The following is a 16,729-nucleotide window of genomic DNA, read 5'->3' as shown; positions in this document are numbered from 1 at the left end:
TGGGGGCGGGCAACACCCTTGTGCCCCCTTAACTCTGTCCATAGACTCAAGGTTTCTGCCCAGGGTGGTGAGGTTTCAGGGGGACGAGGGGGAGCTTGGGGTTTCAACCCTGCACTGCTCCTGGCTTCAGCCCTGCAGGGGGGCTTGGGGCACCAGGTTTCAGTGGCGGGGCTCCAGGGACTCCCTGAAAGGGCTCACAGACCCCCAGGGGGCCACGGACCCCCAGTTGAGAACCGCTGCACTAGATTATAGAATAATATGTAGACGTTTTAAGACCCCATCTACACAGCCAAGCTTAACAAACTGCTGTAGCTCTATTGTGATCAAAATGAGCTATAACACAGTTTGGCCCCCCCGTAAGTGGGTTGGCTGAAACTAACCGGTCAAACCTGTTCTAGAGATTAGTGGGACCAGAATTTGGCCAAACGTTACCTTTTTTCCCCCTTGATTTTCTCCCTTTAATATTTTCCTTTCTTTTAGAAGATATTTTATTTATACACATTCTTCTGAAGTACACTCATTTCTTTGGATAAGGCTCTCCGGTTTCCCCAGAAAGTAAATAAATAAAACCGTATTACATTTCCACAAAACCTCTCTGTGTTTGGGAATCCCCCTTTAAAAGGGGTTCTGGGAGCAACCACTATCTGGGAAAATCTGACAGTGAAGCTTAAATAGAGCTTCAGTTCCAGAGGGTGAAGGGAGAGCTGCTGGAGTCACAGGGCTTCTGTGAACGTGGTCCTGGCATTGTACAGATACTCTGGGATCCATGTGGACTTGAGGGGATCCAGGGGCTTGAGAGGTGGCCATGTAACCTGTTCAGTCAGGTTAGGACAGCAGGTCTCTCTCTTGTCTCCAGAGTATATTTGGGAGTTAACAGATTATGATTTACAAATTCTGTTTAACTGAATATAGACGTTGGAAGCAATGCTATGTTAGTTGCGGTGCAGTTCTTAGATGCTGAACATAGCAACAATAAAGCTTGTTCTTTCTACTTCAATCTCTTTCTGATTGGATCATTACTTTGGTGCAGAGCTGTTGCCTACAAATTATAGCATAGCCGCCCAACAAAAACTTTGTATGGTGAAAAACAAAACAAAACTCCAAACAAATGAAAAAACCGAAGGAAGCTTTGCAAAGAGAGCCTTGTGGTGAGTTCTGTTTCATTACTTGTCTCTTGTGAGATTTTCCATAGGAAGGGGTCCCTGGTCCCTGAGAAAGAGTTTTGGGATCTGGCCCATTCACAATAATTTGTTGCTGTCTCTTTTTTCTAAACCTGTTATGGATATGTAATACACTATACAGCAAACTGTATTATATTTACAATTGTATGTTTTCTCTCTCTTGCTCTTCTCCCTCCAACAATGTTTCCTAGCATTACAGCTGACGCATACAAAGCCAAATATCTGCTGTCAGGTGCATGAGTTAGGACCCCCTAACTGTTCAGAACTTTCCATAGGATTAAAATTTCCCATGTCAGTGGACTGTAACCGAGGGTGTAAATTGCATAACAGTTCTCTCCTCCAAGGAATGCCTCTAACAAGTAGCTCTCAGTACAAAACCAGTAATTTCAATTACTGTGCCATTGTGTGAGCTCTGTGGCACAGTGATCTCATCTTTGCAGTTCACTGCTTTGTGCTAACAGCTGTAACACAGTTTAGGCTCGGAAATATTGGGCACAATGAAACTCACTCTGAATTACGATACTCTGCTATTAACTTTCATTAAAAATAGCAGCACCTCATTGTTATTATAAGAGCTATGAAATGGGAGAGAATCTCACTACTGACCCAATCCTCAGCTGCCTCTATTGTGGGCATCATGGATTTCACAATGACGGCGCTGCTTTCTGTACCGAAGTTACCACGGGCTGCTGTACATATACAAATGATTCATCTGATCATTTGAAGGAGCAGATTGACTTAACACCTATACTATCAAATTGATTTTAATGAGAGTTGTGTGATAGATGCTCACTTTAAAGCTTGGAAAATATTGGAGTTACAAATGAGCCAGATCAGTTCAGAAAAGTGTAGGTGTTTAAGTTTAGATGGTAGTTTTGCAATGCACAGAGACCTCTCTTTTCTCTGAAATTCCCTCCCTTTCAGAGATACAGGAATCCTGGGTGAGATCAATGGGCCATCTAGCCCAGTATAGTTGCTCTGACAGTGAGTAATAAAAGAAGTTATTGTTAATTACGCAATAGCCTGCCCGGAAGTGAAATTTCTTCCTACCTCCTTCAGTTAGATGTTGATTTATACCCTGAAGTATGAGGGTTTATATCCCTTCCAAACTCTTAGCCATGTAAATGTTCAATCCTATTTTTTGAATCTTGCTAAGCTATGTTTTTGGGTATATTTATATGCAAGGAAACATTCAGCAAACAACCAATTGTAACTAACCTTTAAACAATTCTTTGTTCTCCTCTCCTTTGTCTGAAATTTGGTTGGGTACACTTCCTTGTTCGTTGCAGGTGTTGAGGAGTGCAATATCGCAACTACTGGAAGTCTCATTGGAGCCCATGCACTTCACGATACTTCAGAAGTCCCCAGTCTTCAGTGGGGAATGCCACTGGAATGCCAGGGAATTTCAAAGGGGGAAATAATTTTAAAAGCAGCTGAGTTAAAAATGTATCCTGTTAAATTTTGGCTCTAGAAATTAAACTTCTGCTCTATTCTGGGAACTATGGCAAATGAGTCAAATAAGGAAGCAGAGCTTGTCAGCAAAGGTGCTTGTTGATGAAATAGCCAATACTGGAGCCAAACCTGTTTCAAAAGTAGTGAAACAAAATGTAGACCCCCAGATAACCCAGCAACAGACAGTGCAATTCTAGAAAAGAATCTAAAAATGCACAGGCTGTTGGACCAAATCTGCAAGTTCTCTGTACTATACGTGAAAGTCCCCTTTATATCCATGAGAATGTTCTCATGAAATATTTACTGGATTAGACCATTTTGTCTATAATTATTCTCTTTAAATATTTTTTAAAAACCACTTCATCTGTCTACATATGCATAACAATAACTCCAGAGGAGATTCAGGACTAGTTTCTGATCTCATTTCCACCAAGGTAAATCTGAAGCATATCTCTTGAAATCTGGGAATTACTCCAGATTTGCATCTGTGAAACCAAGATCAGAATCTGCCCCCTCTCTTTCACTACCATATAGTTAAGAAAAACTGATTGGGTATTGCTTGTTTCAATTCATCCTCACCGACACACTTTATTTGATAGAATGGTACACCTGACTTTATCTCCATGCATGTTCATAATACGAATACTACTTTCACCAGCCAACCCTTCCTTTGTATTATTTGCTGCTTTTATACAATACTTATGTCAAAATGCATAGGGGGCTCTTAATAGCACATCTGATGTTCTGTTCTTGTTAGGGTAACCCTTAACTGTAGGTAGCATTAGGATGACCAGATGTCCCGATTTTATAGGGACAGACCCGATTTTTGGGTCTTTCTCTTATATAGTCTCCTATTGCCCCCCAACCCCTGTCCCAATTTTTCACATTTGCTGTCTGGTCACCCTAGGTACCAGAGATAAATTTTCCTAAGAATTTGCCCATGATGTTATGATTTGTATTCGATTACATTTTCCTCACCATCTCTGATCTCTCATAGCAGCAAACATCTTTCACATTTAAGTAGTTGCTGTCTTAGTCATAGAGTCATAAAGTTTCATTAAAAGATCTAATTGACATACCCAAATAAAAGACATGAAATTTAATGAAATCTATTTAATACCTCGTGCTAAAAAGTTCTAGCTTACCTTCTGACTTCATTGTTACGTACACAGCACTGGATATTGACATTGAACAGAAGAGTGGTGATTGGCTGCCATCTCATTGGCAGAGAGGATTTATCCATTGGGACTAGCATTCAGAAATAAATCTCTGTACAAACTGTTTAATAGTAATAGAAAGAGAACTAGAAAATAGATGACTTAGTGAAGCTATGATGGCCATTCATCTCTGAAGTCTGATTTCAAGTCCAGCTTGAGTCCTTGGTAAAATTAGGGGTCTTTTTTGGCTCAGTTCCTAGCAGATATCTGTTCACATAAACAATTCAAGAGTGATTTAGAGAAATAGTTAATCTTTGCTCAAGGGAAATCCAGCCAAGATGGAACAGTACAGAGAGACTGACTCACGCACATAAAGAATGGTCTCTCTAGGTGAATTAGGGGACTGCACATCAGCATGAGAAATATCATTCTTGCAGCTGAATTTCTTCTTGAAAAATGAATTGTGATGTTGGCTTGTCATGTTCAGGGAATTGAGGATGCGTGGGAGGATTTATGAGTGGTGTGTGTGTGTGTTTGTTCGTTTGTTTGTTTGTTTGGAGAGTCCATACATGAGGGTAGGAGCCCAAGCATAATTAACTGCTCTTCCTATTACTTTAGCTTTCCTGGAAAGTCCAATCTTTTGTCACTGCTGCAAGTAGCTAATGTCTAACTTCTGAGTCTTTCTTAGCAAGTTGTGTAATTTTAAATAGTTGCTCATATTTTATAAACTTACAGCCAAGTTCTGCGCTAGGTGCATATGTGTCACTTACATGGAGAGAAAATCTCTGCAGATGTCTATTTCACTGTGTCTTACAAATGTAAACCTTACTCCCTATTCTGCCCCCATTGAAGGGAATGGTAGTTTTGCCATTGACTTCAGTGGGATCAGACCTATGGACTGCAGAGAGCACAGTCTAAAACCCAAATCAGTTGTCCATCTCCAGTGTCTCTTTGCATACAGTCAATTATTTGGTTATACTGCTGGCAAACTCAACCAACCAGGAATCTCTATTTGTCTAGCTCAGAGGTTTGAGCATTGGCCTGCTAAACCCAGGGTTGTTGTGAGTTCAATCCTTGAGGGGGCCATTTAGGGATCTGGGGCAAAAATCTGTCTGGGAATTGGTCCTGCTTTGGGCAGGGGGTTGGACTAGATGATCTCCTGAGGTCCCTTCCAACCCTGATATTCTATGAATCTATGATGATGGAAGTATAAATGTGTACAGTGAAATTACCCTCATTTGACAATATCCCATCTTAGCAGAGTGCTCTAAAGCATCCTCACATGTATGGAGAAGTGTTTTTCCACCCCATTTTTATTAGATCACCTCTGTTAGGTTAGTGATTTTTACTGGCTCATTGAACGGCCACTTAACAGAAGCTCTATTATCATTTATTCTGCAAAAGGTTTTTATGGCTGTGTACATTTTTAAAATGTCAAATCTAGTCTGAGACCTGTTTTAAATTACCAGCAAAAAAGTGACTGAACAGAGGTGAACTAATAAAGGTGGAACAAATCTGTACACTTTATGTTTTTGGAATGTTTTAGGGTAGTCTTTTAAGACAGGATGTTGTCTAACGCGATACCTCATGGTGTTTAAACTTATAAACCTGTTAGGTGGGGCTCTCCTACTTCTGTCAAGGGTCAGTTTAGTCCTTTCTAAGTGTTCTCAGGTTTGAACACTGCTGGACTTAATATTTACAAACTTCCAACCCAAGATGGTTCTCTACCTACTGTAGTGGCTGAAAGTACAAGTCAGACTTTCTAATACTTCTGGTTTTATGTATCTTACAAAGTTAGCAAAATAGATTTTGTTTTATAGAAAATGATTTCTAGAAGTTTTTGGAGCTGTAATTTATGGTGGTTAAAAGTGGGAAGAGGGGAGAAGAATTTTTTTTGATATTTCACATGAGAATTCTGAAATGTTTTTCTTGCATTATATATTTCAGAATCTTCACAGCTGAGTAGCATCAGAAGGAGAAAAGGGAGAGCTTGAATTATCCCCCTTTTTCCTCTCACAGGCCAATTTAAATACCACATCACAGCGGTTCTCAAACTGTGGGTCAGGACCCCAAAGTGCGTCGTGACCCCATTTTAATGGGGTCGCCAGGGCTGGCATAGACTTGCTGGGAACTGGGCCAAAGCCGAAGCCTGATCCCCACTGCCTGGAGCTGAAGCTTGAGCACCAGCGACTGGGGCTGGAGCCGAAGCCTGAGGGCTTCAGCCCTAGGCAGCTTGGCTCAGGTTACAGGCCCCCTGCCTGGGGCTGAAGTCCTGGGGCTTCGGCTTTGGCTTCCCCACCTGGGTCAGTGGGCTTTGGCTTTGGCCCTCCCACCTGGGGCGGTGGTGCTTGGGCAGGCTCAGGCTTCAGTCCCTTCTCCTGGGCTCATCTAGTAATTTTTGTTGTCAGAAGAGGGTCGTGGTGCAATGAAGTTTGAGAACTCCTGCCATATCATGTACGAGAACAGAAATATTTTTGTTAGTAAAATATGTCTTAGGAACTGACTGGAAAATAAATAAAAATCCATAATAAGGCTCTAAGACTTTTAGTTTAAAAGACTAACGTTATCACCACAGAGTGTATTTTCTTGCCACAGGATAACTAATTTTACTAAATGGCAGAAATAATGATAAACTGCAGCTTGTTACATATTCATGAAATCTGATTTACTCTCAAAATATTCCATAAATGTAGAGACTTAGTACTTAGCCTTTTTGAATTGGAGCTTGAATGTAAACACAGTCACTAGAAGTACTTAACAGACACTCAATTATTTGTTTCCATAAACCATTTTCTCATAACACAAGAACTAGGGGTCACCAAATGAAATTAACAGGCAGCAGGTTTAAAACAAACAAAAGGAAGTATTTCTTCACACAATACACAGTCAACCTGTGGAACTCTTTGCTAGAGGATGTTGTGAAGGCCAAGACTATAACAAGGTTAAAAAAAGAACTAGATAAATTCATGGAGGATAGATGCATCAATGGCTACTAGCCAGGATAGGCAGGGATGGTGTCCCTAGCCTCTGTTTGCCAGAAGCTGGGAATGGGTGACGGGATGGATCACTTAATGATTAACTGTTCTGTTCATTCCCTCTGAGGCACGTGGCATTGGCCACTGTCGGAAGAAGGTTACTGAATTAGATGGATCTTTGGTCTGACCCAGTAGGGCCATTCTTACATTCTTATGTTCTTAATTATTTATCCCTTCTGTCCACTCAAATCTCATTAGAACCTGGTACGATGTAAAAAAGGTTTCATTCCAGAGTTCAGATGCACAATAGACCATCATTTGATGCCTCTGTTTTTGGCTGACCAATTGGAGAAATTTAGAACTTTGTTTTTAGAGGTGATCGACACACCTGCATAACCAATTTACTTCAGTGAGAGTTGTGGGTGTTCTTAAATTCAGGACCTAGATGTATCAAGCTAAGTATCCAAAAATCTAAGAACCAAAGAATGGTGGACATAGTCCAAAAGGTATGCCTCACTGACTTGCTGAGAGCACTCAATCTGTAATAGATCAAGCAACAGAATCCAGGACTCCTCATTCTATTCTATGTTTATCCCACAAGACTATCCTTATGGTGTTATGGGACTAATTTTGTAAAGTGGACAGGTATCCACTGGTATGAGTCTCTGACTTTGACTTTCATAGAATCATAGAACTGGAAGGGACCTCGAGAGGTCATCTAGTCCAGTGCCCTGTACTCAAGGAAGGACTAAATATTATCTAGATCCATCCCTGACAGGTGTTTGTCCAACCTGCTCTTAAAAATCCCCAATTATGGAGATTCCACAACCTACCTAGGCAATTTATTCCAATGCTTAATCACTCTGACAGGAAGTTTTTCCTAATGGCCAATCTAAACCGCCCTTGCTGCAATTTAAGCCCATTGCTTCTTGTCCTATCTTCAGAGGTTAAGAAGAAGAATTTTTCTCCCTCCTCTTTGTAACTTAAAAATTATTATCATGTCCCTTCTCAGTCTTTTCTTCTCTAGACTAAACAAACCCAATTTTTTTCCGCTTTTCCCTTATAGGTCATGTTTTCTAGACCTTTAATTATTTTTGTTGCTCTTCTCTGGACTTTCTCCAATTTGTCCACATCTTTCCTGCAATGTTGCTCCCAGAACTGGACACAATACTCCAATTGAGGCCTAATCAGCATGGAGTAGAGTGGAAGAATTACTTCTCATGTCTTGCTTACAATACTCCTGTTAATACATCCCAGAATGATGTTTGGTTTTTTTGCAACAGCGTTACACTGTTGACTCATATTTAGCTTGTGATTCACTATGACCCCCAGCTCCCTTTCCGCAATACTCCTTCCTAGGCAGTCATTTCCCATTTTGTATGTGTGCAACTGATTGTTCCTTCCTAGTGGAGTACTTTGCATTTGTCATTATTGAATGTCATCCTATTTACTTCAGACCATTTCTCCAGTTTGTCCAGATCATTTTGAATTTTAATCCTATCTTCCAAAGCACTTGCAGCCCCTCCCAACTTGGTATCATCCACAAACTTTATAATCTCTATGCCATTATCTAAATCACTGATGAAGATATTGAACAGAACCGGACCCAGAACCGATCCCTGCAGGACCCCACTTGTTATGCCCTTCAAGCATGACTGTGAACCACTGATATCTACTCTCTGGGAACGATTTTCCATCCAGTTATGCACCCACCTTATAGAAGCTCCATCTAGGTTGCATTTCCCTAGATGGAGAATTGTATTTCATCCAGCTATACAGAGAGTTAAGATACTTCATTCATGACCTAAAATTGATTAAAACCTGTAATTCTGAAGGTGAAATTAAATGTTCCATTCCTCTGAAAAGTATACAGTTAATAAAGGCACTTAGGTTTTATATTCATTACAGCATATTAAATAGGTAACAATCTCTTTCCATTAGACTATAAAAATAATATTTTATTTTCCATGAAATCATGGAGTCAAGTCTTGCCTACAATCCCAGTAATATATGCTATGGAGGGGCAAACCAGTTTGGAATAAGTAAGAACTGATCTGAGCCTTTACTCAAACCCCACAGCATAATCCCTTGCAGAAGACAAGGAAGGATACCTCTGGGGTCCACTAGCCTTTCTGTGTAAATCTGAATCTTAATTTCAATGCTGTGTGCAACCGAATATTTTGGGCTATATCCTGTGGGTTGAGCAGTCAGAATTAGATTAATCTTTAAAGCATAGGAACTATAAACCAATGCCTAGAACCCAGTTCTTGGAACTATAAACCAATGCCTAGAACCCAATTAGATTAAGCTTTAATGCATAGGAACTATAAACCAATGCCTAGAACCCAGTTCTTGGAACTATAAACCAATGCCTAGAACTCAATTAGATTAAGTTTTAAAGCATAGGAACTATAAACCAATGCCTAGAACCCAGTTCTTAGAGTCGTGTGATTAAATTGAGCTAAACTTTTATTTAACAAGATATTAAGTTTCTAGCCCTCATGGTTTCAAAGAAAAACTTGAAAACATGAGCTGAGTGAGACCAAAGCAGCAATATCTGCCTGAGCCTGTAGACAGCTGGAAATAATAACTTTAAAAGGTGTGGACTGCTCTCTGCATCTCATTAGTCTGTTAACTCTGAGACCCACTACTTTGTGGGGGCCCACCAACGCCACCCATGCAAGTCCAGCCATCCATGCAAATAAATCCCAGCTCTGGGCAGGCAGTGGGGTCCTGTGAAAGGCCCCTGATGCTCGTCCTGGGATGGAATGGTAGAAGGTGGCACTATGCTGCTGCCCTGCTTCTGCAGAGAGGAAGAGGGCTTCCTGCCCTGTCACTCCAAGAGAGAGGCAGGAATATGGTAAAGGGGTGGAGTCACGGAGGGCCCCATGTTATAGAGTACATATGGCCCCAGATTGCCTCATTCCAGCGTGGTGGTACAGATGCCTTACGTCTGCACAGGGGAGCTCCACACCAGCCTGCTTGATCCTTAGGATGGTGCTAGCGTAGGATGTGGAGTGCTACTCAGTTGCTTAATTAAGACTCAATACCCAAAAAATCATTCAGATGATCTCTCTGCCCCTTCCACAAACTCTCAATGGAACCATAAACTCCACTGAATGATCTACAGAGGAGAGAGAAGGGCCCAGACATCTGCCAGACCAGTCAGAGGCCACTAAAACATTAGTTATTGGTGTGGAATTATCGGGGTCATGGAAAGCTCTGTGGCACCAGTTCTCCTAGCTGTATTCTATTTTTCTCATCCTCGCTCTGTCAGGAGAGATGGCAGAACCCTCAGAATTTATTCTGCCTTTTCTTAAAAACATTGTAAAGCAGAGTTATGATTCATAACAAGATATTTATAAGTTCATTTGGGTAAATATTTAGTTCTCTTCAGCTTTGATGAGAACAATGGGATGATGAACAAATTGTGACTAAGTACAATTAAAGGTGCCAAAGTGTGCCTTCATGGGGAATAAATACAACAATTAGTGGCTTATTTTATCAGTTGTGTAGGATTGTTTCCAGTTGTTATGGCATTCGCAGCAGTAAGTTCAGGTTGCACACATAGTTCCAATAAAATCCCAAGTTTTTACTTGTTCCTTTGAGATTGAAACTTTTCCTCTTTGGTGTCAGTTCAAATGTGAATTTTTTTTTAAGTTTGAGAAAAATCAGTTCTGCAATTTTTGAGCTGTAAATGAGGAGAGAATGTGCTTTTTAGGGCTGTCCTGCCCCATCCATTTCTGTCTCTGAATAGGGTGACCACATGTTCCATTTTTAAAGGGACAGTCCCGTATTTAAGCCCTCCCGCAGGAGTCCTGACTTTTTCTTAAAAATGGGCAAATTGTCCTGTATTTTCTGTCTCCCCTCCATCAGTACTGATGGGTCCTACTGCTGGCCGGGTCCCTGCTCGCCACCCACCCACCTGAGGTGAGTGAGGTGTCCAGTGGCCGACAATGGGGGTGGGTGTGCAAGGCTGGTGGCCGGACTGGCTGATCCCCCTGCTGGTCCATCAGCACAGCCCCCGCTGCAGTTTCCGGCCGGCACTGGCTGCGCGCTGCAAGCTGCAGTGGCTGCTGAGTGTGGACAGGTGCCAGGTGGCGTCCGGTTGTGTCTCATCTCTGCTGCCCACCCATCGGCCCTTTATGTGTTCCCCCCTCACTCTCCTCTCCCTGCTTTGCCCCTTCATGCCCCCCAGCCATGTTGCCCCTCCATATTCCCCCCACACACAGCCACTGCGGGGTGTGTCCTGCTCCCAATGCTGTGCGGAAAACCAGTCCCTGGTCAGAGCGCTCAGCTCACCAACCGCCTGGCCAGCAGGCTCCTTCCTTCCCCCACTGCCTCTGTCTGGGCCGGCGTTCTGGAAAAGTCCAAGACCTTCTGGCCCAGGGTGCTAGCCCAGAGGAGCCGAGCCCTGCATGTGCCAAAGCCCCCGCACAGTGCTGGCACTGGGGAAGTCTCTCCACCCTTCAGCTAAGCTCCGGAGTAGCTGGGGGAGAGGGGTGAGGAGAAGGGAGGGGAAAGCAATTTCCAGCCTGTTCACTCCCCGAACCTGCAGGCTCCACAGCAGCCTCCAGGGGCAAGGGCTTAGCACCCTCTTCACCCGCACACCCACCCACCCACCCTGGGTCCTGCCTCCAGGGAGCAGGGGCGGCTCCAGGCACCAGAGCAACAAGCGCGTGCCTGGGGCGGCAAGCCACGGGGGGTGGCATGCCGGTCGCCATGAAGGCAGCAGCAGGGCCGGCTCCAGGGTTTTGGCCACCCCAAGCAGCCGCCCCCCCACACACAAAAAAAGCCGCGATTGCAATCTGAGGGACCGTCCGCCGAATTACCGCTGGATAGCTGGACCTGCCGCCCCTCTCCGGAGCGGCCGCCCCAAGCACCTGCTTGCCAGGCTGGTGCCTGGAGCCGGCCCTGGGCGGTAGTCAGGCAGCCTTCAGCGGTGTGCCTGCGGGAGGTCCGCCGGTCCCGCGGCTTCAGTGGTAATTCGGCGGCGGGTACGCCAAAGGTGTGGGACTGGCAAACCACCTGCAGAAACGCCACCGAATCCGCGTGACCAGCGGACCGCCCGCAGGCGTGCTTGGGGCAGCAAAAAACATAGAGCCGCCCCTACCAGGGAGCACGGGGCTGCTCCGTCCCCTAGGCACCCTCCCCGTCTGAGCCACCTCTCTGGCCAGGTTCGCTGAAGCCGCAGCAGTCAGGTTCCCTGGGCCCTGGTGCATCCTTAGGGCTTAACCCCTTCCTGCCCACACTGTAGCAAGAGGCAGCTTGGTTATATCACTTGCCAGCAGCAGCCTGAAGGTGTTAGCAGCCTTTCCACACCATGGGGGAAGGAAGGGACAAGCTGCTATCAGCCCACGGAAGGGTAGCGGGAGAAGAGATGAGCTCTGCAAAGACACGGGCCAGGTCAACCCTCACCCTCCACCCCCGTGGCCGCAAGCAGCTCCCATCTCTTCCTTCCCAAAAGGTTTCTGCTGGCCATATTCTGGTGTGAACCTGGCAGAAATCTGGGTGGGCGCATGTGACCCTACGTGCCCCCCCCTCATGTGTTGCCTCTGGAAGCCATGGCACCAGGTACCAGGAGAGGTGGGTCTATCCTAGGGGCCCAGCCAGGCATGGAGGGCGCCGGGCAGGGAGGGGAGAGTCGGTCCTTCACACACCTCTCCCTTTTGAGAGAGGTGTATGTGAATGTGTGTGTGTCACTTCTTCTCGTGTGTGTATGTGGGGCATACGGGGTGAGTGTGTCCCCATGTAAACCCTAAAGCCTTAAAGATAAGAAAGTAAATAAAAAGAATCCAACTATGCAGTATATCTTTTTAACAGGGGCTCAGTCAACTTGATGTTAATTTGAATGTTTGTACTGCATAGTTCTGACTGATTGCTGTTGAACTCACTTGAATACAAGTAATTTTATCAGGTGTCCTGTATTCAGCACAGGGAAATATGGTCACCCTATCTCTCAGCATAGAGCCTGATAGGCAGTAGAAGTGTTGTGGCCATTGAGCAGGCAAAGGGAAAGCTGTGCAGAGCCACTGAGGGTATGTCTACACTGCAATTCAAAACCTGCAGCTGGCCCATGTCAGCTGACTTGTCTTCATGGGGCTCGGGCTGCAGGGTTGTAAAATTGCAATTTAGACATTCAGGCTCTGGCTGGAGCCTGAGCTCTGGCATCCTCCTACCTTTTGGGGTCTCAGAGCTCAGGCACCAGCAATATTCAGCTATGGCAACAACATAGATGGAAGTTTGTATAAGGAGGATCTGCGTCAAAGAGTTGAAGACTGTGGGCAGATCCTCAACTGGGGTAGATCTATGCAGCTGAGCATCTGGCCTCTGTGTGTGTGTGTGTGTATACATATATATATATACAACCATCACACACAAAATTATGCTAAAACATTACTAAGGTTGCAAAGACAAACACTCAAAGTTTAGGTTATACCAGAAATTAATCTTACAACCTTAACTTGGCCCCCTTTGTGCATATGTATTATGATACGGTCTTTGATTACATGATCACATACTATTTTTTCTACCAGGACCCCTGCCTCATTCAGTGCACAGGGTGGACCTGCTCTGGGGATGAATCAGGGTTGTCTATGAAAGAGTCTGTTGTCTGTAGGACTCTTGCTTCATTGTTTGTTGCAGAAGTTAGAAGGTGTGTAGTTATGAGGCATGGGATTGCAGGAAGAGAAAGGATGGTCTCATGGTTAAGGCAGTTAGATTCCATCCCTGCCTCTGAAACAGAGATCCTGTGTGATGCTAGACAAGTCAATTAAGCCAAGCTTTTCACAAGTGGTCACTACCTGTGTATTCCTTGTTTTCTGGGTGCCTGACTTGATTTCCTAGGGTCTGAATTGCAGAATTGCTGAGCGCTCACAGCTCCATCTGAAGTCAATAGGAGCTGAACTTTGACCATATAAAGTGCTTTATAGTGCTAAGTACACTGCAAAACCAAGAACTGGGTGTCTCAAACTGGGAACCCAAAATTAGTGGACCCTTTTGATCTTAATCTTGCTGTGCCTCAGGTCCCCATCTGTAAAATGGGGATACTCTGACCCCCTCACTTCACAGGGGTGTTGTAAAAATAATGTTTGTGAGACAGTCAGCTACAGTGGTGTGCCATAAAAAGCCCATGAAGAAATTAATAATTCTGTCTTCACAGTAGGGTTTGAATAGTGTGTAGTAAATAAGGCATGGGCCCACCCACTGCACAATAAGAGAACAAACCATTGAATAGATGTTCATGAAGTGATCACTGAACATCCTGTATACTGAATGAGGCAGGGGTCATGTGGAAAAGATCGTATGTGAGCATGTAATCACTGAATCATAATGCATATGAATAAAGAAAGCATTTTCTAACATTGGAGTGCTTGACTTTGCAACATTAATAATGCTCGTTTAACATAATTTTTGTGTGTAATTTCCTACATTTTTGAAAAAGTGAACTAAAAAACCCCAAATTCTGTTATGTGGCATCCTATGGATACCCATTCAGTCATCACCAGCGTTGGAACCTCTGCCACTTGAGCTAATGGAGTAACTGATAGCAGGAGAAGGTTGTCATTTTTTGTATGGAACAGACACTATAGGGGGATGAGATGCACAGTGGATTTCACAAATATTTGCTGATGGTAAGAGGAATGGTGACACTCAGGGATCTTGGGTTCCATTCCAAGCTTTGGAGGAAGGTGTATTATAGAGGTCACAGACCTTTCTGCTTGTTCTCCCCAAACTTGACCTCTTCTGCCCTATAGCCTGTCCTTGTCAGAGTCCTATGTCTTCCCCACTTTGTCCCAGTCCCATTTGCCTCCCCAGTCAGTCCCAGTGTCCACGCCTCAGGTTTCTTATCCTAGTCCCAGTCTTTTTGCCTAGCCAGTGCTATTCTCTCACCCCTGGCTCCTCATCTTCATCATCTCCCCCTAACCCATGGACTCCCAGTCCAACTCCCACCTCCCTGTCTGACTCCCGGTCTCCTTGCCCAGCTAAATTCCAATTCTCCTCTTCCCCACACCAGCCTCTAGTCCCAGTCTTCCTCATCCTTCCTACTCAGGCCCCTTGTCCCCCTGCCTCCATTCCCACAGGTCCACCTCTTGTCCCCTCTGCATTGGAATCAGACTGCTTCTTTCTCCACATTGCCTGAGTTGAGCTGGAGAGACAGGATCCCTGCTCTCAGTTCCAGCTCCTGGCCCCAGCCCGGCCTGCAGCAATTACAAGGAAAATCCTGATCAGCCCCGGCTGGAGCATACCCAGTGCACACAGAATCATCATGGAAATTAGCTTTTATGTTCTAAGAAGTCTCTTGAGCATGTGTGAACTGTGATTTTTTTTCAAAGGTTTATAACATGGCCAAATCTAAGCAGATTTCCCTGGGGACAGCAAAAGGCACATCCTTGATACAAAGGCCTCCCTGCAAAAGTTCATGTCTCTGCTCCAAAGGAAGGGATTTGCTAGGACTTTTAGCTCAGGGGTTTGAGCATTGGCCTGCTAAACCCAGGGTTGTGAGTTCAATCCTTGAGGGGATCACTTAGGAATCTGGGGCAAAAATCTGTCTGGGGATTAGGGTGACCAGACAGCAAGTGTGAAAAATCGGGACAGAGGGTGGGGGGTAATAAGAGCCTATATAAGAAAAAGACCCAAAAATCGGGACTGTCCCTATAAAATCGGGACATCTGGTCACCCTACTGGGGATTGGCCCTGCTTTGAGCAGGGGGTTGGACTAGATGACCTCCTGAGGTCCCTTCCAACACTGATATTCTATGATTCTAAGGAAAAGGTCACCAGAACTGTTTAACATGGGCAAAACATATTTTTCCCTATCCTCATTCTCGGAAACAGCTGACCCATTTTGGCTGAAATTTTCTGAAAATATTCAACCTGAGTCAGACACCCAGCATGGAAAAATTCAGCCCAAACAGTTAAAGTTTAGAAAAGTTATAAGCAACTAAAACCAGGGTCTTATAATGGGGAGTGTTTGGCAACCTTAATGAGGTGCATTCCATTTAGGTTTTTGAATAATTTTTTGTGAGCCATTGGATCAGAGTGAGACACAACAGGCTACTGCATTCTGGTTTTCTGTAGTACAAGAACTCTTTCAGTTCTTGAACTTGCATTGCAGAAGTAGAAAACTCATTGAAACATTTGCTTGTTAACCCTTCAGTATTATAGATTCTTACCTTGCATGCTGGCCTATCACATCCAATTGAAGCTGTTTTGCAGAAGGCTGGCGAAGACTGAACGAGTGTTTTCAATAGCTCACTGACACACTGTCAGCAGCCCATGTTGTTGCATTATTTAGTTTTGAATGAATCTTTACTGTAATTGCACTTGCACTTCTGCTTGCATTTTTATAGAAATCAAGAAGTCCTTCTCAGATACCATTGTCTTCTGAAAAGCACCTTACTGGTATAGGGCAGCTGAGGTGTTCTGTGAGAATGGATGCCACTCTGTATTTTCAAAGAGGTGGTCAAGTTGCTTTATTAATCAGTATGTAATATGGGAAAATAATTTTGATGTAATCTGACCAATAACTAATGCTTCAGCTAATGGTGACTACCTTGTGGTCAATTCAAAAGTGCTAGACTGGCAGTTTAATCTGAGTCCCAGCCCACAGCAAGGGGCAGTAAGCTGCTCTGCTCCAGGAGCAGAATCCCCGTCACAATTCCTTCCCCGGTTCCCCTCTTGGGGTGATGGAAGTAGTCTGTTCCTGGTGTAGGTCAGTAGCCAATTATTTCCTCCGCTACACTGGCTCATTTAAGTTGGCTAGTGATTTGAAGGAAAGAAGTGGAGCCAGAGTTTTCTCTGTCCATTCTTTGCCTCTGCCACCCACTTTTCCAACCATACACTGGTTGGGGGAGTGGAGGACTTTCCCTAAGAAACAATCTTGCTAACAACTCCTACAGGCCAAAACGCCCCCATTTGTTAATGTCTTGATTTCATTTCATCTTAGTTTGGGGGATTATTG

The sequence above is a fragment of the Malaclemys terrapin genome, chromosome 2 (genome assembly GCF_027887155.1).
Source record: "Malaclemys terrapin pileata isolate rMalTer1 chromosome 2, rMalTer1.hap1, whole genome shotgun sequence".
NCBI lineage: Eukaryota > Metazoa > Chordata > Testudines > Emydidae > Malaclemys > Malaclemys terrapin.
Note: the sequence above shows the minus strand (reverse complement) of the source record.